At 53.7% G+C, this 23,422-nt stretch overlaps 1 protein-coding gene across 1 annotated transcript in view; it reads right to left on the reverse strand.

Moving 5' to 3' along the window:
- The window catches only part of GRIK4 (glutamate ionotropic receptor kainate type subunit 4), a 173,745-nt gene extending 159,302 nt beyond the window's left edge, over window positions 1-14,443 (reverse strand). Inside the window, exon 1 of the mRNA XM_071576151.1 lies at window positions 14,395-14,443. The gene's annotated coding sequence lies outside the window, so the exon portion shown is untranslated. The remainder of the gene's footprint in view (window positions 1-14,394) is intronic.
- Between the last annotated feature and the right edge of the window lie 8,979 nt (window positions 14,444-23,422).

Here is a 23,422-nt window from a genome sequence, read left to right on the forward strand (position 1 = left end):
AGGCAGAGAAAGACAAAACAGTGGCAGCAACTCAGCAGAGAACAGAAACAACTCAGGTGTCCCAGCACAGGAGAAGGTTCTGCTGGGACCTGGGCCAGTGCTGAACAGAAACCATGAGCTGTGTGGCACCAAATGATCCAACCAGGTCACGTCACCCTGCTGGGAACAGGGAGAACAGGCTGGACACCAAAGGCATCCCAGGGATAATGACCCTCCCACTGCAACTCCAGGCCAGAGCTGCACTGGAACAGAACTTCATCCCTTCACCAGCAAAGAAACTCATTTCTTCACCAGACTGGAGCTGTTCATTACAGGACAAACACCCCAGGAATGGAATTAAAATTAACTAGAAACCTGATTGCCTCTGGAAAGGAAAAGGCAGCACATTTCCCCCAGCCCTGCCATCCATCAGGAGCCCTGATGGTCCCATAAAACACAGCTCTGCCTCGGCCAGGCATTCCCAGGGCATGGCCTGAGTGTGCACCGAGCTGACCAGAGAGACCACAGACTGGGTTGGGTTGAAAGGGACCTTAAACATCATCTCCTTCCACCCCTGCCATGGGCAGGGACACCTCCCACCAGACAGGGTTGCTCCAAGCCCTGTCCAGCCTGGCCTCAAAGCACCAGCCCTCATCTAACCTGGAGACATTTTAAACTTTTGAATCATCCCCTTAAGTTTTGAAACTCTTGAATCACCCTCTCCTGGGCTGGAGGCAGAGAAGAAAGGAGACAACTTCCCACTGCCAGCACCAGCTCTTCAGGATCAAATTTGGATGGTGGGGAAGAGAAAAAGACCTAAAAAAACTCCTTTAACCACCTTGAGTGTCCACTCCACAACAGGCTGCAGCAAAGCTCTTCATTAGTCATGGCTGGCAAACTTGAAGGGAATAAGAGGAATCAATGAGTAATGCAACTCTATAAAAATATAACAGCCTCAATAACAGGAAAATCAAAACCCGGCACAAAACCTCCACGTAAACAAAGCCACAGAACCAGGAGGGCTCGAGCCAAGGTCTGCAGCCCAATAATTCCATCTGTACAACTGCCTTGTGAGCACTTCATCAATGCACAGCAGCTTGGAAATGGTGGGTTTCAGTCCTGCCATATGCACTAATGCCCAGACACGACCATCATCTCCCTCCTCTTGGGAACCCCTTCCAAAAATTGCCACTCCAGGAAGGAGCAGGTGAGGGGAGGAGTTGCCATCCAGCATATGGGACAGCTCAAAAAGCTGCATTTCTGCAGGCAAATGGAGCAGAGCAGCTGCACTGCATTAGCAGCACTGCCTGGAATGGCACTCGGGCAGTTGTGGCACTGGGAAGCTGCTCAATGTGCAGCCAAGGAGAAAACTGCTCAGAGGTGTAAGTTCAGAGCAGCATTTCCAGCTCCTGTGGCATCATCCCGTGTTCATGTGCCCCATCCCACACCTGTCCCAGTGAGAACAGGCTTCCCAGCATGATGCCCTTGCCCCAGACAGCCCCATCAAATGGGCCAAACTCAAACCAGTCATTCCCAGCAGGGTGAACCCTGCAGGAAGGGGACTGTCACCAACACCCAAACTCCATCAATGGCCTCAGCAAGGGCTGCAAAGAGGGATTTGATCAGTGACTTCTGACACTGCTCAAAGTCTGTCTTGCAAACTCCTGCCTGGGGCCCCAATCTCCACTTCCATTTCATCAGGCTGATGGAAAGCAAATTTCTGGTTCTTGTGACCCCAAAGACAAGTTTAAAGCTGCACTTTGCCAAAAGCTGAAGAGACAAAAGGAGTGTAGTTTATATATTTTGCCATCACACATTTGTGAGCTCACTTTGCTCTCCTGAATGCCACCTGTGGATACCAACCCGTGCTACCCTCTCAATGTAACAACTGCAATAAACCTGCAGCTTCTCCTCTTGACATGATGATATTCCCAAAGACCAAAGAGCCACAGAGCAAACTCCTACACAATGTGATAATTGACTTGGTCTCCCCAAAGGGTGAGCATGTCAAGATACAGAAAACCTTTTTTTTCCTTACCAATGCAATAAAGATGTGATTGAAAATGTCGTGTTCTGGGTCCATGAGCAATATTCTCATAACTCACCATCTAAAACAAATTGTTCTATCATTTGTACAAGTTAGAAGATATTCCAAGGCAGACAAGCTGAAAGCAGAAGTTTAAACACCCTCAGCATGGCAGAAGGAATATTAATTCCTTCCCTCCTATATAAATGTCAAATCACAGTCTCTCACCTCGGGTTAATTAATCTTTCTAAAGTGCTCAAAGCCCACCAAGCATCCACCAGAAAGATCCTCCAGCCCAGCCCATGGCTCCAGCAAAGCCCAGCACAAATCTTGCAGCTTTGCTGCAAAACCTGGCAGAGAAGAAATAATTGAATATGCAAAAGTGCATCATGTTCTGCCACGAGGCCCCTTCTTTGAGGGAAAATGCAATTACTGTGGACACGTTGGGTCAGAGAGAGGACACAGGAGAGGAGCATCGTTTGGTGCAGGGGGTGACTGGAGTGGGACTGGGGTGTCAGGGAAGGACTCAGAGGACTCAAGCACAGGTAGGTGGATTTGGGTGATGCAGCCAACCCTCCTGCCCTGCCCCAGCTCACCTGGGTGTGCATCCTGCATGGGACCCCCCCCCACCTGCCTGGGAACCCCCCCCCACACACCCCTGCCCGGGAACCCCCCCCCCCCACACCCCTGCCCGGGAACCCCCCCCCCCCCCACACCCCTGCCCGGGAACCCCCCCCCCCCCACACCCCTGCCCGGGAACCCCCCCCACACACACACCTGCCCGGGACCCCCCCCCCCCCCCCCCACCACCTGCCCGGGACCCCCCTCCCCCACCACCACCTGCCCGGGAACCCCCCCCACACACACACCCCTGCCCGGGACCCCCCCCCCCCCCCCCCCCACCTGCCTGGGAAACCCCCCCCCCCCCCCACCTGCCTGGGAAACCCCCCCCCCCCCCCCCCCCCCCACCTGCCTGGGAAACCCCCCCCCCACACACACACGTGCCTGGGAAACCCCCCCCCCACACACCTGCCTGGGAAACCCCCCCCCCCCACACCTGCCTGGGAAACCCCCCCCCCCCACACCTGCCTGGGAAACCCCCCCCCCCACACCTGCCTGGGAAACCCCCCCCCCCACACCTGCCCGGGAACCCCCCCCACACACACACACACACCTGCCCGGGAACCCCCCCCACACACACACCTGCCCGGGAACCCCCCACACACACACCTGCCCGGGAACCCCCCCCCCCCACACACACACACCTGCCCGGGAACCACACCCCACACACACACACACCTGCCCGGGACCCCCTCCCCCCCCCCCCCACACCTGCCCGGGAACCCCCCCACACACACACCTGCCCGGGAACCCCCACACACACACACACACCTGCCCGGGGACCCCCCCCCCCCCCCCACCTGCCTGGGCCCCCCCCCCCCCCCCACCTGCCCACTCAACTCCTCAAGGAGCCCGAGGAGCTTCCCTGGAAGAGGCTTTGACAAGACTCCAGTGAAAAGATTACACAGTTTGGTTACCAGTCACCAGCACGACTTGTCCAGGATTATCTGAATACTGAGCCACTTACAGAACAGGCCCCATTAAGGGAGAAAGGCTTTGGCTTTTCTTTCCCCACCTCCATCCCCATAAAACACCATTCACTCCATAATTGCACCCTCAGCAACAAAGAGCCTCTAATGAACGGAGCAATTCCTGGGGAAACTCAGACCCTAAATCCGTGCAGACAACAGCTCTTGGAGCGAGTTCAAACACATCCCCTGCTTAAACTCTGGTCCAGGGCCCTTAGAAACCCTGAGGTAATAAAGCATTAAAGGTACTTGGGAGAGAACGAGGATGGTGCGCAGGCTGAGCTCACTGCAAAGGGGAGGACACGGTGCTAATTATACAGCTGGTAAAATGGACCCACTGGGGGCAAAGCGAACAGCCAGGCCAGTTTAACTGGTGCAGGAGCAGCTCTGCTGTTTAATCAGGGGTAGGGTGCCCTCCTGAGAGGAGAACAACACACCAAGGCAGGGACAGGCGATCAATGAACACTCAATTAACACTTGCAATATTACTAACTTTAGCAAAACGTGGCTTTGCACCTGGTAATCTCTCCCTTGTACTGATACAGAGCTAATTTAATTTTCTTCAATGCAGCAGCATCAAACATTGAGGGGGGCCGGGGGGAATTGAGATGGCACCATCTGAAAGGAAATATCCTTCAATTCTACACAGGGGGATGGAGCCAAGACAAGGTGTGGGGTGGGCACCTCCCTGGCCAACCTCTGTGAAACGTGGCTTGTTTCAGGCTGCATTTTCCTGCCGCTGCTCCTTTCCCACTCCCACCTCCCTCTGATGCCTCCTCAGCTCTGTCCCTGGTGCTGAACGTACCCGGGTGGTGGCACAAAGGGCTCGTGGAGCAGCAGCCCCTTCCTGTGCAGGAGCCTTGGATGGCTCACAGAGAGCAGAAGGAACGTGGCTCTGGTGGGAGCAGAACCCCCAAAGCCACCCTGGGCACGTCCAACCTGCTCCTGTCGTACCAGCAGCAGGACATTCTTCAGCTGAGCCCCAGACAAGGCTCAGCTGACACCAACCCAATCCCTTCCAAACTACAGCCAGAAATCCTGCAGGATTTTGCATCCCTGCTCTCCCAACAGAAAACCAACAAAGATTCATGGCATAACTGAAACCTTTGAAGGGCAATAATGACCAGTTTGAAAATCTTGTTTTAGTTGTGACTGACTCATGCTGAGTCTTTCCCACACCCAACCTGCAGCTGACCTAAAAGAACACGGCGAGATGTATAATTTCAATTTAAAACCAGCAAAGGTACCGAGCCCTGGGTAATTTGCTCCTGTGCTTAAACATAAAGCTGTGCAAAACCAAAACGTGGCTTTTTCTTGTCTGAATTCATCTGAGCACCCACAGCACCAGGTCCTGCCTTCATTCCTGTGGCCAGCAGAAGTCTCTTCCCCTGGCTGAGTATGTGCAGACACCAAGCAAATCACTCCTGTTGTTAAAGGAAACAGCCCGAGCCTCAGTCTGTGTCTGCAGCCTGTCTTACAGCCCTCACACCAGCCCTGGAGCTCCCCCTTATCTCTCTCCAGTTTGCCAACATCATTTTTAAGGCACAGATCCCCTGACTGCACACAATGCTCTTCCTGCTTGTATTCATTATTTCTTTGCTTGGACAGCCCGAGATAACATTAACACTCCAGAGAATTCCCAGCACAGCCCAGAACCAGCCGGTTATTGATAAGACAATGAAATTAAGCTCCAGCTTCTCACCCTGCTGGGGTGTCCCCCAGGGGTCCCTCTCTCCAGGGGTGGGTTTCCCTGCCTGTCTCCTGCTGTGGATTAGTAAGTTATCACACACCAGCCCAGCTGGCCATGCCCTCACCTCCTTCACCACAAACCAAGATAACTGGCAATACTTCCTGGGCTGTCCCAAACCTCCCATCCTGGAGCACGGGTTGGCTCAGAGGAGCTGGTTGTGCTGCAGACACCCCAACCCACCACCCAGGAGGGATCCCAGGCAGGAAAGGAGGAGTCCCTGCAGGTCCCAGCAGCTTCACCCAGCAAAGCCCATCCCCAGGGGTCAGACAGGCTCCTCACTCCAATCCCAGCACTGCCAGAACACATCTCTGCCCCAGCACCTCCAACACAGCATTCCCAACACACCCACCCCAGCAGGGCTCCAGCACCTCCATCAGAGCATTCCCAACACACCCACCCCAGCAGGGCTCCAGCACCTCCATCAGAGCATTCCCAACACACCCACCCCAGCAGGGCTCCAGCACCTCCATCACAGCATTCCCAACACACCCACCCCAGCAGGGCTCCAGCACTTCCATCAGAGCATTCCCAACACACCCACCCCAACAGGGCTCCAGCACCTCCATCACAGCATTCCCAACACACCCACCCCAACAGGGCTCCAGCACCTCCATCACAGCATTCCCAGCAGGGCTCCAGCACCTCCATCACAGCATTCCCAACACACCCATCCCAGCAGGGCTCCAGCACCTCCATCACAGCATTCCCAACACACCCACCCCAGCAGGGCTCCAGCACTTCCATCAGAGCATTCCCAACACACCCAGCCTAGCAGGGCTCCAGCACCTCCATCACAGCATTCCCAGCAGGGCTCCAGCACTTCCATCACAGCATTCCCTGCACACCCACCTCAGCAGGGCTCCAGCACTTCCATCAGAGCATTCCCTGCACACCCACCCCAGCAGGGCTCCAGCACTTCCATCAGAGCATTCCCTGCACACCCACCCCAGCAGGGCTCCAGCACTTCCATCAGAACATCTCCTACAACACAGCTCTGGGTTGGGCATCCTTCATGACCTACCTCAGATCCTCCTTCCCAAAACACCTTCTGCTTCTCCAGCACCACCAGGACAAGGAGTTGTAGGTTGGGGGTCCAAGACAGGTGGCCTTGGGGTGGCTTTGGGGCAGCTCTTCCAGCAGTTGCACACTCACACCACTGGCATGCCATGGCAGACGGACATTGTGAATCCACGCCAGGATCTGGCCCCAGGGGTTTGCTCTCAGCTTTCTCTCCCTCTCCCCAGCCCCACCAGTTGGAAGCTGACACGTCTGGATTTTTCCCCCACAGTCAGGAAAAGAATTTGTCAGAGGAATGTGCGAGCACTGACATCTTAAGACAAAAAAAGACGCAGATTTCTTGACTGTTCACAGCACATTATGGAAATACATTCTTGGGGACTATTAAATATGGGGATTATTGACTAGATGAGCAGAAGCTCAATGGACTAGCTTGCAAATATGTCTTTAGACAATTCTTAAAATGCAGATTAATTATCCAACAGACCAGAATATTTTTTTCCTACCGACTTCCTAATGATCTGTTGCACAAACAAACATCCAGACAGTTCTGTTTGCATTTGTGTTGACTCTGATGTTCTTCAATAACTAAATAGTGACTGAGGAGACTTAAATCTTATTTAACACTCAGCAGGAACAGAACAAAAGGCACGTCAGCCCAAATCACTCAAAGACACATCTCCTGCCAGACCCTTGGGAGGTCCAACCATCAAAAGACCCCGTTTCCCAACCACAAAGCTCCTGACACACCACATGGCATTAAATTCTTCATGTCTTTGTGCCATTAGGCTTCATTAAAGCAACTGCAACATTGATGTCTATCATTTAACCACTAATATTCCCACCAACCCTTTGGAACCAAGCAAATCATATCATATTACAGAGATGTTTTTCAGGGTTCTCTGCAGACTTAGGAAAATATCCCTGCTGGAATTCCATGTGAAAGAACTGCACAGGCTGAGGCTGAGGCTGGGGAACTCCTGCACTGAGCTCTGCTGCTGCTCTCACCAACTGATCCCCTCCAACCTTTCAGTCAGAATTTGAAAATCCCATCTTGATTTTCTATTTGTCATCAATATATTGAGCACAGTGATCATTTCCTCACTAAAGGTAATTAAGATGTTATTTGTCAGCTGTGCTTTCAGCTTCCAACCCCTCCGTTTCCTTCTGCCTCTTGTGATGGGTTCCAGTGCTCTTGGATATCACCACCAATGCAAAGCAAGTGTGAAACATTATTATTCCAGCTTCACACCCACTTTCCCTCGGTGTGAACAATAATGCAAACTGTGAGACAGTGATGGATTGGCCCTGGAAGGAGCAGATGCTGCGGGAGCCTCGCACAGTCCCTGCCCCGACACTGCGCCCTCTCCAAGGAGATGTGACAGTTTGATCTCGGAGCACTCCCGAACTTCCAACACCACATCACCCCCAGGGGGAGTCAAACAGGGGAAATCACCACAGACCCAGCAAGAAAACTGCAAGGGAAAGAATCAGCGTGGGGGGAGTAACATGTATTTTGGTAACTTTTTTTGGGGGGTGAAAAGGCAGTCTGGGCACAGTCTGGGCACAGTCTGGGCACAGTCTGGGCACAGTCTGGGCACAGTCTGGGCACAGTCTGGGCACAGTCTGGAGCTCAGTGCTGGTTTCAGTGACCTGCTCTGCAGGCTCTGCCCGTGGCTCAGTCACTTCACCCACAACAAGCCACACTTGGAGCAACTCTGTCAGACACAGCAATTTGCTGCTTCCTTCCAGCCTGCAAAGGGAAAGCTCAGGGCTGATGCCCAGCCTGACCTCCACTCCAGCCTCAAACATCGGTGCCAACAAGCCTTGCAGTCCCCCTGTCTCTGAGCAGGGCCAGGGAGCCATCAAATAAACCCTTCAGCATCAAAATAAAATCTGCCAACTCCTGCCACTGAACCAGAAACTCTGTGCTTTGCAGCAAAGTTACACCAAGGTGAAGGCTGACCCAAAGGGTGCAGGGGTTTATGGCAGCACATCCTGAGGGGGCCCAGAGCATCTCTGCTCTTGGATTCGGGCAGGAGAGAAGGTGCAGAGTCAGTGCCATGGAGCAATAAGAGGTGAGTTTCTGCTGATCCAACCGAGGGGTGATCACACAGCCCAGCAGGCTGTGATCCTACACACAAACTGCTCCTGGGAGAGCCAGGGGAGGGCCCAGGGGAGGCAGTGCAGGGACCTGGGGGCACCAGGCACAGGGAGGGCTGTTCCCCACCAGTCACCCTCTTTCCCCCCCAACACACCCATTTTAACAGTCCCAGAAAGGTAAAAAACCTGCTCTTTAAAAACAGCCAGATGGATGAGGAGCTGAGCACATGCCTGAGTGGGGGGAAATTAGTATTGTTATTATGACTCTGCTCGCAGGGTCTGAGGCTTCGGGTGACTCGTAGTGCCTGGGATGAATTTCTGCAGACTCATTACAAACCCTTGAAAGGCAGAGTTTGTGAGGTCAGAGAAGCATTTCCATTAGTTGCAGCCCAGGCAGGGATTGCCAGCCTGATCTGCTGCTCCCATTGATGCATATTCAATGAGGCTGAGAGGAAGCTCCTCTGCTTTATTTCCACCTCGTTGTGCTGATGCTGAGCTAACCAAATAAACAAACTGGAGAGGGAAGGAAGGGGGGAGGAACAGAGGGGGAAAACAAACGCTGGTTTCTCCCTCATGAGGGATGCAAATAAATTCTGCAGGCTCTGAAGTCAGGAGGTGTCAGCAGAGAGGAAGATGCCCCTGTGCTGGGTGGCTCACTGGGCTGTACAGCCCCTTCCATGCAAAGGCTGGGCAGGATGAACCTGGTTACCTTGGCACCTGGGTGAGACCTGGCTTGGGGGTTTGCACCAGGCAGAAACAGAACCCTCTGGGCTGTCTGAGACCTCACACTCTCCAAACACCTCACAGGAACATTCCCGAGTCTGTGTCAGAGATCTGTGGATCTGGACATGAAATCACTCCTGGAGAGGGACAGCTCCTACCTGGGCTCCTCCATCCCTGGCAGATCAGCAACTCCCTGTCCATCATCTGTCCCCTGAAATCCAGAGGAAGGTGCCACCAGGGGGTCAAGGAGGAGCTCACCAGGACCCAGCAAGTTCCCCTCCATTAATTTGGAAGGAGCCAGTGCAGCAGGATGCTGGCACAGCCTGGGGCCTGGCACAGCCTGGGGGGCACATCCAGCAAGCCCCTGGCCTTGGAGGCCTTGGGAAGAGCAGCCTGTCCCTGCAGACACCCCTCCCACAAAGCCCCCAGAGGGCCAGCACTGCTGGCCAGGTCAGAGCATCTCCTGTGGCTCCCCATCCCCTGCAGCCTCTTCGTGTCCCTCCTTGTTCTCTCAGTAGAACCCACAGACTCCCCCCAGGGTCCCTGATTAGGGAAGGACTCACTCAAGTCCTCCTGTTTTCAGGTGTTTGTAATCCTGAAGTCTGAGTTCCACCAACTGCTGCTCCCAAATCCAGCAGCCTTCTCTCTTAATTCTTGTGAGAGCAAACCCTTTCTTTTAGCACCCTGGCTCTCTCTAACCCAGCTCTGATCCATTTCCACCTCCAAATCATTAAAGATAATAAATAAGCCCTGACTCAGTGTGAGGAACCTTCACATAATCACCTATCTATGCTCTCATCAGCACTTGGCCATTACACTTCTATTTTCTACAGCTTAACTAGGAAAGCCAGCACTGAACTCTGCCCCTTATCCCACAGCTATTTATTGCCCACATTCTGCTATTTATTTCCTAAAATAGTCCCTTTTGGGTGGATTTAATGAAAAATCCAAATAAATTAGGTCCGTTGGAACATACTGAGCTCCTGTTTAAACTCTCAGCCTTCCAAGCAGCATCAGGAAGGAAGGTTTGCCCCTCCTGGGCACCATCCCCTGCATATCAGCCCAGCTGATTTGACCCTCAGGGTTAGACCCATCCAAATAGTGTTTGAGTGACAATCAGCCCCTCCCAGCAGACACAGAAGCAAAACTCACCTGCCTGATATCCCAGCTCTTCCTCAGGTCTGATTTCTGTAAAGGCAGCACGTGGCAGAATTCCTGCCGTGTCCCTCAGGTCCCTCTGCCTGCTGAGGGTCCTGGCTTGGAACTGCCCAGTGAGGAAGAGGAGCCCTCCCTTCCCTTCATGGCAACACCTGCTGCTCATTTACCCTTGATTGATCTCAGGCCAACCATGCCCAGACCTCCTGATTTACAGCCCTTTGCTCCATTCCCTTTCCTCAAACAATCCAATCACTGCTAATTGGCTGCAGGTGGGGGTTGCCAGCTCTGCTCTGCCCATCACCACTCCCTGTGCCAGCCAGGGGAAGGTGGCCCTGCCCAGGGCAGTGGCTGGAACAAGATGAACTTTAAGGTTCCTTCCAGCCCAAACCATTCTGTGATTCTGTGCTCTGGGTCTCACATTTTCCTGCACCTTCACCACAAGGATCTCCCACATCCACCTCACCCTCTGGAGCACACCAAGGCTCCCCCAGGCACCAGAACAAGCCCAGGAGTCACTGCAGATCAGCACCACAAACTGTCCTTCCAAGCCATGTCCCACAGATGAAAAGTTACCCAGGGGATCCCTAAAACTGCTCCATTGCCTCCCCACAGGTTTTGTAACTTCTTTTTTCTCTCCAAGTCCCCCATTTTTGTTGCCAGAGGCCCTGACAGTGTTTGCAGCTCCCCTGAGGGTCCAGCCACACAAACTGGAGCTCACAGTCTCCTTTGCACAGGAGCAGCTCTGCAGCATTCCCACCACAGCCTCCCTTCTGGAAAAAGCTCAAAGCCAAGTTCTCCACTCCTGTACAAAGCTTTCCTCCTGGAGCTCTTGATGCCCCACTGATTTCTCTGCATCATTCACTCAGGTCTAAGCAACACCCTCCAAGCTGTTCTCATCCTGTTCAACCACAACTCCAGAGCTCCTCCTGTTCACACCCAGCAAGAGGCTCCTTGTTTGAACAGATGCCTCAGCCTTTATGTGCTGCCTTAGAAATCTCTTGCCCAGAACACAGGACATTTCTGAGAAGACTTGCAAAACTTCTGTCTTGCCTTGTGCCTGCCTGGGAGCACAAAACCCAAACCAAAGCTGACTCTGCCAAGTGCTGCCCCCAAAGATCTCCCCCAGAAGCCAGTGAGGATCAATACCCACCCCCAGGCACACCAGCAAGCCTTGAAAAAGGGCAGGACATCGACTGCCTGCACGTCCTTAGTGCTGACCAAAACCAGAATAAGGCTTAAACTGCCTTAAAGACAATGAAGTTTCTCAGAGGAGAGAGTTCTCCTCCACCCATACGGCCCAGCCATGTCTGATTCTAAGCATAGATCTGCTCCTTCAGCACTTGTGGCACCCCCCACTCCTCCTCTCCCCTGCTTTCCCTCCTTCCTCTTCCTCTGCTGACACCAAAGCCTTCCTTGCACCCACCTCCCCACCCAGGCTCAAGCAGCACCCAGTCAGAACACACAGCCCAAGGAGCCCAAGGCCTTTCCTGGTCTCCTCTGTCCCTCTTTCACATGGAGAACCAGCAGTTCCACCCAGGAGAAAGAGGAACCCAAACCCACATGGCCAAAGCAGCTCCCATGGCAGAACACAAAGATCCTCCATCACAGTCAGACTCTTTCCCCCCAGAACTCCTTCAGTCAGCCAGGGTTGAGCTGAGCATTTTCCCAACTCCTGGGTGAGTTTTACATTCATCTCTGCTTTTCCATCAAGCAAAGACATCAGCATGAGCTCACACACACAGATGTGATTCCTGGCACATTTAAGCTCTGAGAACAGACAGTCTGGAGGCAGCACTGCCCATACCTGCCTTGCTGCTCCTCTGACGAGCTCCTGAAGACCAGGTCCCTCCAGGCATCCTCCATTCACCCCCAGACTGCTGAGTGCTCCTTGGCATCGAGCTGCTCAGGCCTTTGCCAGCCCACATGACTCCTTGGCTTATTTTCCTTGCACAGCTTGCAAAAGAAATCTCCAGCAGGAAACTTGCAGCAGCAGCAGCAGCTCTGTCTCTGTCCCTCTCAGAGCTGCAGGCAGGGGCTTCCAATCCCCCCTTTATAACCAACCATGCACAGGTGATTCTTTTGAGGGACATGTTCATGTCTTTGCCCCAAGACTCTGGTCTGTCCTCACCCACAGCCCTTCATTGCAGGATTCACCTCCCTCAGGCATCCTCTTCTCAACCCCAAGAGCAGAGGCACCATCCCCACAGGAGCCAGACCATGAAGGGTTAAGAGAAATGGCCATTTAGAGACAGAAAAGAGCATTCTCCTTCCCTGTACTGACTCTCCCTACTCAGCACAGCCTGTGAGCTCCCTCTCCCCATCCCAGCTCCAGCTGTCTCATCCCAGGGCAGGAATTCACATCAGGTGTGAGCAAAGCACCACCTGCAAACCAGAAACAGCCACACAGCAACTTTCCCAACTTGTGCCTTTCCTCATCAGGCCCAGCCCCGAAATGGAAACCGAGAGGGAAAGGTTCTGCCACTCACCAGCTCCTTCTCTACCCAGATGGTTCCCTTCAAATATACGGCTTAATATACATAAATACTAAGGCAGATTTGCATCAAGACACATTAGAAATGCCTTGGCACGGCGGAGCCTCGCTGCAGATGGCTCCTACCCCTGTGTGAAACCAGACTGAAGCAAAGCACGGCAGGCACGAACCCGGCACAGCCACATCCCCTCCTACCTGCGAGCAGAGCGCAGTCTGGGCAGGCAGAGCCGCCGGTGGGTGCTGCCAGTGGGTGCTGCCGGTGGGTGCTGCCAGCCCCGCAGGAGCCCCCAGGGCCGTTCCTCGCCCTCCGCCGCCGGAGCCCGGCGGGTTCCAGCGCAGGGCAGCGGGGGAGGCTCCGCTCACATCCAGCCGGGCCGGGGCTGCCGAGCCGCTCCCCGGGGACGGGGCTGAGCCGAGGCTGGTTCCTGCGGGGGGATCTCCCGAGGAGGGGCTGCCGGAGCCCCTCAGCGCGGTGGGAACGGGCGGGATGCGGTGCCAGAGCCGCCCCTTGGCATCCCCCGCCAGCGCGGGGTCCCCAGGGAGGCAGAGACGGCGCTGGAGCCTCCACCGGCGGCACCTCCGCGCAGAGGGGAGCGGGACACGAAGCAAAGCCCGGGGGTGCTCAGGGACCCTCCCCCAGGGTCACAACCTTGAGGTCTCAGCGCTGCCAAGGGGAGGAATCGGGCGGGCAGAGCCGAGCGGCGCTCGCAGCATCCTCACTCCGCAGAGCCCGGCCCGGGCTGCAGCTGTGCCAGAGTTTGGGCATAAATCACGCGGCACAAAGTTGGGCCTAGGAAGAGGTTTCTGCGTGGAGTTTGGCCCCCAGTGCCCGAGCCCGTCCATTAAAGCCGCCTGGCAGCGCCAAACCCGCACGTCTGCGCACACAGCGAGCGCCTCGTACGTTCTGAGGGGAATTATTCCCGAGCACAACTCCACAGAAACGCATTCCAGAACAATGAACCTTTTCTTTCCCATCCAAAGCCTGAAAAGAAGATGAGTTAGAGAGCATTGCCCTCGCTGCCGCTGCCCGTGGCACGCAGCGCTGCCAGCACGGCGGTCCGCGGGGAGCATCCCTGCCGCCAGCTGCCCACCGCAGCCCGGGCATCGCTGCCAGGGCATCCACGCGAGTTGTACCCACGCGGAGTGCCCCTCTCCCCTCGCCCCGTGAACTTCAGCTCCGCTAAAAAGCCGGAGCGTGGCATTTTTCAACTCTCGGTGCGCTAAAAACGCCGCAAAGGGCCGGTCCCCAAGTCCTCCCGCGAGCGGAGGGGCGGGCGGGGGGCACCGGCCGCGGGTGAGGGGGGCACGGATGTGGCCGAGAGGGCACCGACCGCGGCAGGGGAGGGGGCGGCTGCGGCAGCGGCTCCGCGCTCCGAGCGCTCCGGCCCCGCGGGCTCCGCAGCGCCGGCTCCGGGGCCGGGACGAGCATCCCTCGGGGGACCCCCGGCCGCGCCGCCGCCGCCCCTCCAGCGCTCCCTCCCTCCCCCCGGCATCCCTCGGGCATCCCTCGGGCACCCCTCCGGGCACACTCCGTCCCTCCACCCCTGCCCGCTCGTACCTGGGCTGGGCTCTGCCCGCGGCCGCTCCGGCCCCGCTCCGGCAGCGGCGGCCGCGGGTCCCCGGCGGCGGCCACGGGAACTGCAGGGGGCGGCGGCGGCGCCGGCTCCGGCTCGGGGTCGGCCCCCCGGGAGGGGCGGCGGGACCCCCAACACCGGCGGGAGCGGGCGGGGGAATGCGGGACAGGGAGCGGGGAGGGATGCGGGGAGAGAGGGATGCGGGACAGGGTACGGGAGGGATGCGCGGAGAGAGAGGGATGCGGTGGGGACCAGGAATTGAAGAGAGGGCAAGAGAGAGGGATGCGGAGAGAGAGGGATGGAGTAGGGACAGGGAATTAAGAGGAGGAGGACAGGGCAGGATGGAGGGATGCGGGGAAAGAGAGATGCGGTGGGGACAGGGAACTAAGGAGAGGGCAGGAGGGAGGGATGCAGGGAGGACAGGGACAGGAACCAGGGAAGGTCAGGTTGGATCTCAGAAGGTTCTTCCTCCAGAGGGTGGTGGGCACTGACCAGGCTCCTCAGGGCAGTGGGCACAGCCCCGAGGCTGCCAGAGCTCCAGGAGGGTTTGGACAACGGGACAGGGACAGGGTGGGATTGTTGGGGTGTCTGTGCAGGTTGAGCTGGACTCGGTGATCCTTGTGGGTCCCTTCCAGCTCAGGATATTCTGTGATTCTGTGACTAAGGATGGAATAGGACAGGGCAGGATGGAGGAGAACAGAGGACTGAGCATGGAAGGGGACAGGGAAGGATGGAGGGATAGAAGGCTGTGGTGCCCCTGTGATGCTCCAGCCTCCTCTGCAACGCTGCAGTTTCGTTTTCCTGCTTATTTGTTTTTAATGGTGAGAAAAGCAAAGCTTTTAAACCATCAATTAATTGGACTCTTGCATTAAGAGCAATGAACTATTATTTGACAGAAATTCATCTTCCTCTCCTGCTGAGAAGAAATAAGCTGGAGGAAAAGAATCAGCTTCACAGGAGAAAAATAAAACGCCTCTGCTTCAGAGACAAATTACTCACAAGGTACACAGGTACCAGGCACAGGGTGCTTTGAGCTCATCCCTGCTACACATCATTTCCCTCAGGACAACAGCTACCACTCACTGGCTTTGTGACTGATCTGTGCCCCTGTGCCCCTGCCCAGCAGGTCAGCCCAGGCATTGATTATTCTCAGAATAGAGGAGCATTTCCCTGGGTCTGGGCTGCATTTGCTTTTAATTTACAACTGTGGCCTCAAGGTCCAGGTTCCCACCTGCCTGGGCTGCAGTTCAGTGCAGGGGAGGGGCAGGAACACAGGATGGGCTGAGGGAGCTGGGATGGCTCCCAGACCCAGAGCAGCCTCTGGAAACCCCAGGAGTGGGACATGGACAGATCCCACCTCACAGCTCAGTGCTGAGCACACCTGGGCCAGGTAAGGTCTCCTCCTTCCACCTGTGCAGGCACCATCCAGATGGACCTGCATCCTCCTCCCAGTTCCTGCCTTGTGCATCAATCCCAGTGCTCTCTGTCAGACCCCTCTGCACAGTTCAGGTACCTCTCTGCCCTTCACACAATTATTGCAGCCTCAGCCTTGCTCTTGGGCACTTGGAAGGTCATTTAAGACCTGGAAAGCTCATGCAAGGCCTTCACCTCAAACCCCCCATGGCATGGTCTGATCAGACCAGAATCACAAAATTTAAAGCTGCAACAGCCAACAGCAGGTGAGATGACCTGGGAGCAGAGAATCCAGGGCAGAGCTACAGCAAAACTGGCTGCAAATAACACTGGTTTGTTTGGAAACAAAAGGGACTCCAAGCACAAGAGAGAGGTTTCCAAACTGCCTTCTGCCAGGAGGAGCTACGTGGGGAATGGAGGGGAAGGGAACCCACCCAACTAGTTCAAAACAGAGCCTGGTCATTTTATGAATGAGCTGATCTGCCACAGCTCCTGCCACAGCAAGGGAGTTGGGTGGCCCAGAAAATCCTCTTCTGGGGATGGGACTGTTGTCATTGTAAGACTATAAATCCAAGTGTTACAGAGTGTTTGGGATCCTGCTTGCACTCAGGGGCACAGGAAGACAGGGAAGAGATGCTGATACTTCAAAAAGCCCCCACCAGACAACCCTGAATGCTCCTTCCTGGAAGCTGCTGCCAAGGTGCTCCCTGAGGTCAGAAAGGCACAGGGGGAAGATCAGGAGGTCGTGGGAATTGAGCTAATTGCCCAAAACAGAAGCTCTAAACTATGGTGCTGTTGCAGGTCCAGCTCAATCCAGACCCAAAGATCCTTTGGGGTCTCAATCCAGCCCTAAAGAGACTTTGGGGTCTCAGTCCAGCCCCACACACACTTTGGGGTCTCAGTCCAGCCCCACACACACTTTGGGGTCTCAGTCCAGCCCCACACACACTTTGGGGTCTCAATCCAGCCCCACACACACTTTGGGGTCTCAGTGCAGCCCCACACACACTTTGGGGTCTCAATCCAGCCCCACACACACTTTGGGGTCTCAATCCAGCCCCACACACACTGTGGGGTCTCAGTGCAGCCCCACACACACTTTGGGGTCTCAGTCCAGCCCCACACACACTTTGGGGTCTCAGTCCAGCCCCAACCACATCCCCCCAGCAGCAGCTTTGACAGCTGAGCCCAGGCAGGGGTAGGAAAGCCTGGGGTGATGCACGTGGATGAGTCTGCCCCAATTTCCACAACCAAGAGACTGTCTGGTCCATGGGATAACCCAGCACCTCCCTTGCAAACAGCTGGGGGAAATGGCCCCCACCAGAATTCCACTGCTCACCTCATGGCAGGGTAGATATCTGAGCAATTCAATCATCTTCTCCCTCTCAGTTGCACTAAGAGGGGCTCTGATCTCAAACTGACGTGAAGTTGAGCTGTGAATCATTGAAACAACTGCCACATTTCTCTTCAGAGGTGGCTGCATTTCAGCAGAACAGTAAATAACAGTCCCACTGTAAAAGGAGGCAGTGAAATGCACCAAGTACTGGGAGATTTCTGGGGAGAAAAGATGCTGCAAAAGGAAAGATTTCTCTTTTTTTCTGAAATACAAAAAATAAATCTATTATGTGTGTGCCAGGCTTTTCCCTCAAGGTTCACACAAGTTTCTATTGGTAATAGAACATGTCCAAATTAGATAATTTTATAGATAAGAACAGCTTTGAAGGAAGTGGTTAGAGGAGTAAGTATCCTGTGGTAGTTACATAAAAAAGCCCATCTAATTATATATATATATTTAGATAGCTCAAAGAAGTTAGTAGGATGAGTTAGATAAATAAGGAACATTTTGTGGAACAGTTTGTTTGCCTTCCTTTCCATGCAAAAGAAAATGTGTGTGAATTTAAACGAGCCCAAGTCAGAAGTGACATCTGCCATCCTGATGCAGAACTTGGGAGGATCCTCGTGGTCCCACCAAGAGGCAGCTCCACCCCAGCCCTGCCTGTAACTCCCATTCCATCTCCTGAGCACACACGTGGTTGGAGCCTCCAAGGAGATGGATCACACCCCCCTGAGTGAGAGTCCTGGGTGAGCAGAGCACCTGAACAGGCTCCAGAGAGCATTTGGCCATTGGAGAGATGGAGAACAGGGGCTGGAGCAGTGCCAGGGGTTCAGGAAGGTCCCACTCAGGGAGCATATCTCAGAGCTGAACCCAGACCTCCCCTGGCCACAGCCTGGAGCTTTCCCAGGGAGATCCATCCCCTCAGACAATAATGCAGACTGGACTCATCATCTGCAGTTTATCTCACTTGCATCCCAGTTTTCCTTGGAGTTTTTTGTGTTCTCTTCCTTGTAATTACTGCCATCAAAGGATCTTTTCTCCTCTGTGCATTCCATTCACACCCCAAAGGAAAAGGCAAAAAAAGAAAACCAAATCAATCCACCAACCCCACAAACCCAACCTCTCTTTGAAATGTGAAAGATGAAGAGACTTCGAGGTGAGTACAAGGGAGAAGGAATGAAGAATGAAATGACTTCAGATCTCATGAGCAGGTTGGTCCAAGAACTCAGGAGGAGACCTCCCATCTTTGCCCTGGGTTCAGGGAGCTCCAGCCCTGGAACCTCCACTCTGCCTGTGACTCTCTCTGGGGCAAATTCATCTGCCCTGAAATCCCCCTTCATTCTTCAGGCAAAGACAACCAGAGATGCAGAGCCACCTTTTATCTCTGCAGAAACCCTGGCCAGGCCCTGCCCCAACCTGTCTCCAAGCACAAAATGTCCTTTGGGTTGAGCTCTGACTCTTCCCACAGTGCATTTTCCACCCACAATAATTCCATGGATTGTTAAGAAAGGAAAGCAGGTCCAAGATGTTGTGCACCAGCACAGTCACCTGGACAGGAGGATTTGGATCTGCTGAGAGTCCAAGTCTTTTAAGCCAATTCCAAGCCCAGAGAGCTGGAGAAGAGCTGGGGCAGGGCAGCCACCCTGGCACCAACGTGTGTCAAGAGGAGGGGGAGGAGAAGCCAAGAGTGGAGCATTTCCTGCTCCTTTGCTGTTCCTGGCTGAGCTCGGGGAGCTCTCCTGGCTCACCTGGGACACCCACACTCAGAGGGGCTGCCCCTGCCACCTGCACCACCAGAAGGGAAGAGCTTTCTGGAGACTTCCTTTGGTTTCCAAGCTGGACTGACACAGTCCAACCTCCCAGAGACATTTTCCCTCTGCAGCTCCAGCCCAGAAACACGTCCCTGTGTGCAGAGAGAGACAGATGAGCCCCAGCTCAGCACTGACAGGGGCAGCTTTATTATGGCAGAATAAAGAAATTGCAGAGGAGAAAAGATGAGTTCAATAGAAGCTGCAATTGAGGCTATTTGACTCCTGCACACACCAAAATGATGGTGATGAATGGGCCAGAGGGGCTTGGAAACACTGTGAGTCTGCTCCTTCCAGGACAGGAGTTACCTGAAAACAAACAAGCAAGAAAAGTCAGTTTTTGGAGGTGAAATACTGGGCTAAGGGCAAGCACAGGAGAACATGGAACAGGCAGTTCTACCACCAAGTTCTTGTGGGGAAGAGCAAACACCAGAACTGCCAGAGGAAAGGGAAGACAACCCTGCTCACTGCTCATTAAACTTCAATTTGAAAGGAGAAGGAGTAGGAACCTCCAGCAAGATTTCAAAATGCCATGAAGACCCCCAGAGAAGGGTTCAATCTCCTCCTCACCACAAAGGTCAGAGGGAACCAGATGGAGTTACATCACACACATCTTTATGAAACTACAGAGAAAGGTTCTTTCCAAGCCAGCTGACAAAAGCAGAACACAAAGCCCTCTCCTTTCCATTCTAACTCAGAGCTGAGATTTTGTTTTAGCACCAGAAGTGGGATCTGAATTGAAGCTTCAAGAGGCAGAAGGAAGGAAGATGTGCTCATTAATATCCCAGTATAACAATAACCTCAGATAATATGAATTATTGCAAAACCTCCAGAGAGCTGATAGAAATGTAGATTTACTCTCCCATCCATGGAGCTGCACTTGGTGCAGTTTATTCAGCAGCACTGAGCAAATATCAACAAGAAGGTTAAAATATTGATCAGGGAAAATACTTCATGCTGAGTGAGCCTCAGACATCTGGAAACAAACAAACTGAGGCAGGAAAGCAGCAGATACTTTGGGCCTTTCACTCTGCCAAAAGCCCAAGTGATGATCTGCAGCTGGAAACTGCCATCTGGGAGGAAGAAAGGGAAAATTCAGCTTCTGGACTGCAGGAAGCCCTGCTGGATTTAGTTTGGGATGTGGGGAAGTGCAGGAGGGATGTGCAGTCACCTCAAAGCAAGGAACACACTTGGAATCAAAGGATTGTGAAGGTTGGAAAAGCACTTTAAGAGCATCAAGTGCAACCATCAGGCAGCACCACCCCCATGCTCAGCACTAAACCTTGTGCTCAAGGGCCACATCCACACATTTTTGACAATTCCAGGGCTGGTGACTCCAGCACTGCCTTGGGCAGCCCATTCCAGTGCTTGACAAGCCTCCTGAGGAGGAGTTTCGTCTAATACCCAACCTAAACCTCCCACTGAACAACTCCAGGCCATTTGCTCTCATTGCTCCTTTCCTTCTGCCAGGAGTTTCCCCAGCAGTGCCCAGGTCAGTTCACGGGGCTGGAGGCCAAGCTGGGCAGCCCTGCAGAAGGTCCTGAACCCCCCAGAGTGCCCCCTTGGCTGCTCCTCTGTGTGGGCAGAGCTACAAGTGGCACCAAAGCTCCCTCTGTGTGGGCAGAGCTGCCCCAGCCCTCTCAGGGCAGAGCTGCAATGGCACCAAAGCTCCCTGTGTGGTCAGAGCTGCCCCAACCTTCCCAGGACAGAGCTGCAATGGCACCAAAGCTCCCTCTGTGTGGGCAGAGCTGCCCCAACCTTCCCAAGGCACAGCTGCAGTGGCACCAAAGCTCCCTCTGTGTGGGCAGAGCTGCCCCAAACCTCCCAGGGCAGAGCTGCCCCAGCCTTCCCAGGGCAGAGCTGCAATGGCACCAAAGTTCCCTGTGTGGGCAGAGCTGCCCCAACCTTCCCAGGGCACAGCTGCAAGTGGCACCAAAGCTCCCTCAGTGTGGGCAGAGCTGCCCCAACCTTCCCAGGGCACAGCTGCAATGGCACCAAAGCTCCCTCTGTGTGGGCAGAGCTGCCCCAGCCCTGCCAGGCACAGCTGCAATGGCACCAAAGCTCCCTCTGTGTGGGCAGAGCTGCCCCAACCTTCCCAGGGCACAGCTGCAATGGCACCAAAGCTCCCTCTGTGTGGGCAGAGCTGCCCCAGCCCTCTCAGGGCACAGCTGCAATGGCACCAAAGCTCCCTCTGTGTGGGCAGAGCTGCCCCAAACCTCCCAGGGCAGAGCTGCAAGTGGCACCAAAGCTTTGGCTGCCTCAGCCTCCCCTGCAGCACCTCCCCAATCCTCCTCCTCAAACAACAGGTGTCTAAGAAGTTTGGAAGGTTTGTTAAGCCAACATCTTAACACAGACATATGCTCTGTTATCATTCCCATGCTCATCTCTTTGCCATCTGAGTTTTGGATCACACTTGGAGGAAACACTTCCAAGTTCCCAGTTTGTGGGTGCTGTGCCCTGCCTGGGTCCATCTCTCTGGTGATAAATTTGCCCCCACAATAATCAGACCAACTGGCAAAGAACACATGCCAGGACTGGACAACTTCCATCTTACACCAACCCTCATAAATACTGTGAAAGAACAACACCAACCTACAATCCATGGGCTAATTGATGAAAACAAAGGGGAAAACACAGATATTTCTGGGCCATCCTTGCTGACAGGATGTTTCCTGGAACAAAATGCATGTCCACAATACTCTAAATGCCATAAGCCCAAAGTGGCACAAACCCCCCTGCAATGCTGAGCCTCCCTCAGCCCTCTGGTGCCTCTCCCTGTCTGTGGCAGCAGCAGCAGCAGCAGAGATTGATCCCACCAGGGGGGATGTGGAACAGCCCAAAATGCAGCTCTGCTCCCTCCCACCCCCAGCTGGGATTTGAGGGCAGAGGCTGCAGAAGACACAAAGCTCAGATTTTTCTGAGCTGTTCCTTTTGCATCATTTATTTACAGCAACACAGTAAAGGGAATAGATAAAATAACATTTAAACAGGCAAAACACGAAGAGCATCATTAGGAAAGTGTAATAGAGCTCAGATTACCAATTATAATAAAGTAATAAAGTAATCTCTCAAGGAGCTTCATGTGCATACTGCAGAAGGGGAAGGAAAAAACCTCTAAATTTTCAGAAATATACTTGATTTTGTTTGTTCTCTATTTTGCTGTTGTTCTTAATTTATTTTTGCCAGCCCTCTGAGCTGTGTCTGCATCACTTGCCAGGGAAGTCAGGAGCTAAACCAGGAGTGTCCCAAATGACAGGGATTCAGGTGAAGCTGCTCTGCAGATAACTCAGCAAAACACAGCCCTTGGCTCAAACTCACAGCACAGATGTTGGTCCCTATTAAAAAATTTGCAAGTTCCCTCAACAGTGAGTTTTAATTTCACTTCTCTTTTAACTTTCTGTTTGATCCCAGTGGAGGGGAAAATATCCAGCAAAAATTGGAAATGCAAAAGCCTCCAGTGAGAGGCCAAGTGGTGCCACCCAACTCCTGTGCCACGGCCCCAGAGCAGGCAGGGATGGAGTTCATCACCCAGAAACCCTGAATTTGGGAAACCAGAGCAATCCAGACATGTGTAAGGAAGATGAATCACTTCACAAAACACAAGCAAACCATAATTTAAGCCCAGCAGACTCTGGTTAACATGACAGGAAGCTGCAGCCTCTAAACAGCAAACACTTGCTGAGAATTCCTCATTTCAGGGGGAAAATTACTCCAGCAAGACTTAAATATAAATATTTGAGAGCTGTTAAGGAGTAGCATCATGTTGAAGGGTTACACCAACAGTGCCCAACCATCAAAACAAATTCAGTTTTAAAAATAACAGTAAGCTTATAAATTAATAAAATCAGTAATTTCATTGAATTGGTTATGGTTGGATTTAAAATGACAGTGGTGGAAACTTGAAAGCAACCCCAAGAGCAGGAAAATAACACCAAACTGCCTTAAAATTGCAAGCAAAACTCCCAGCTCAGATTTAACTGTCCAGCAGGATCAGATGAGCCAAAGCCTCTCAGTGACAGCTCTGCAAAGTGTTCATTAAATTGCTGTCAGGGAGCAAGAGGGAAACGTCAGCCAAGCAAACCCACCCTGCACCCAGCAGAAATTCCCTGGGAAGGGCAAAATTCCATCTCCAAGTCCCATTTAGCAAGTGCAGCATCAACCAGAAGAGCCCCAGGAGTGCAGGAGACCCCCAGGGCATCCACCCCTCCTGGGAGGGTCCTGCAGCATCACCCTCAGCTTGGAGCAATTGATTGTTCTCTTGGAGTTTTGGATAAAGAGGCAAATTTATTTCTTTTCTTGGAGTTGGTGTTTGGGGCTAACCCAACACTAAGGGGATGACACAGGGACCTTCTTCCCTGTGCAAGGATTGTGTGTGGCAAGAACCAAACAGTTTGTGCTGCCAAACTCTCCAGGTAATTAGAGCCAAACAACCCCCCAAAAATCCACCAGACAAAA

This window comes from Pithys albifrons, chromosome 23, assembly GCF_047495875.1.
Source record: "Pithys albifrons albifrons isolate INPA30051 chromosome 23, PitAlb_v1, whole genome shotgun sequence".
Classification (NCBI taxonomy): Eukaryota; Metazoa; Chordata; class Aves; order Passeriformes; family Thamnophilidae; genus Pithys; species Pithys albifrons.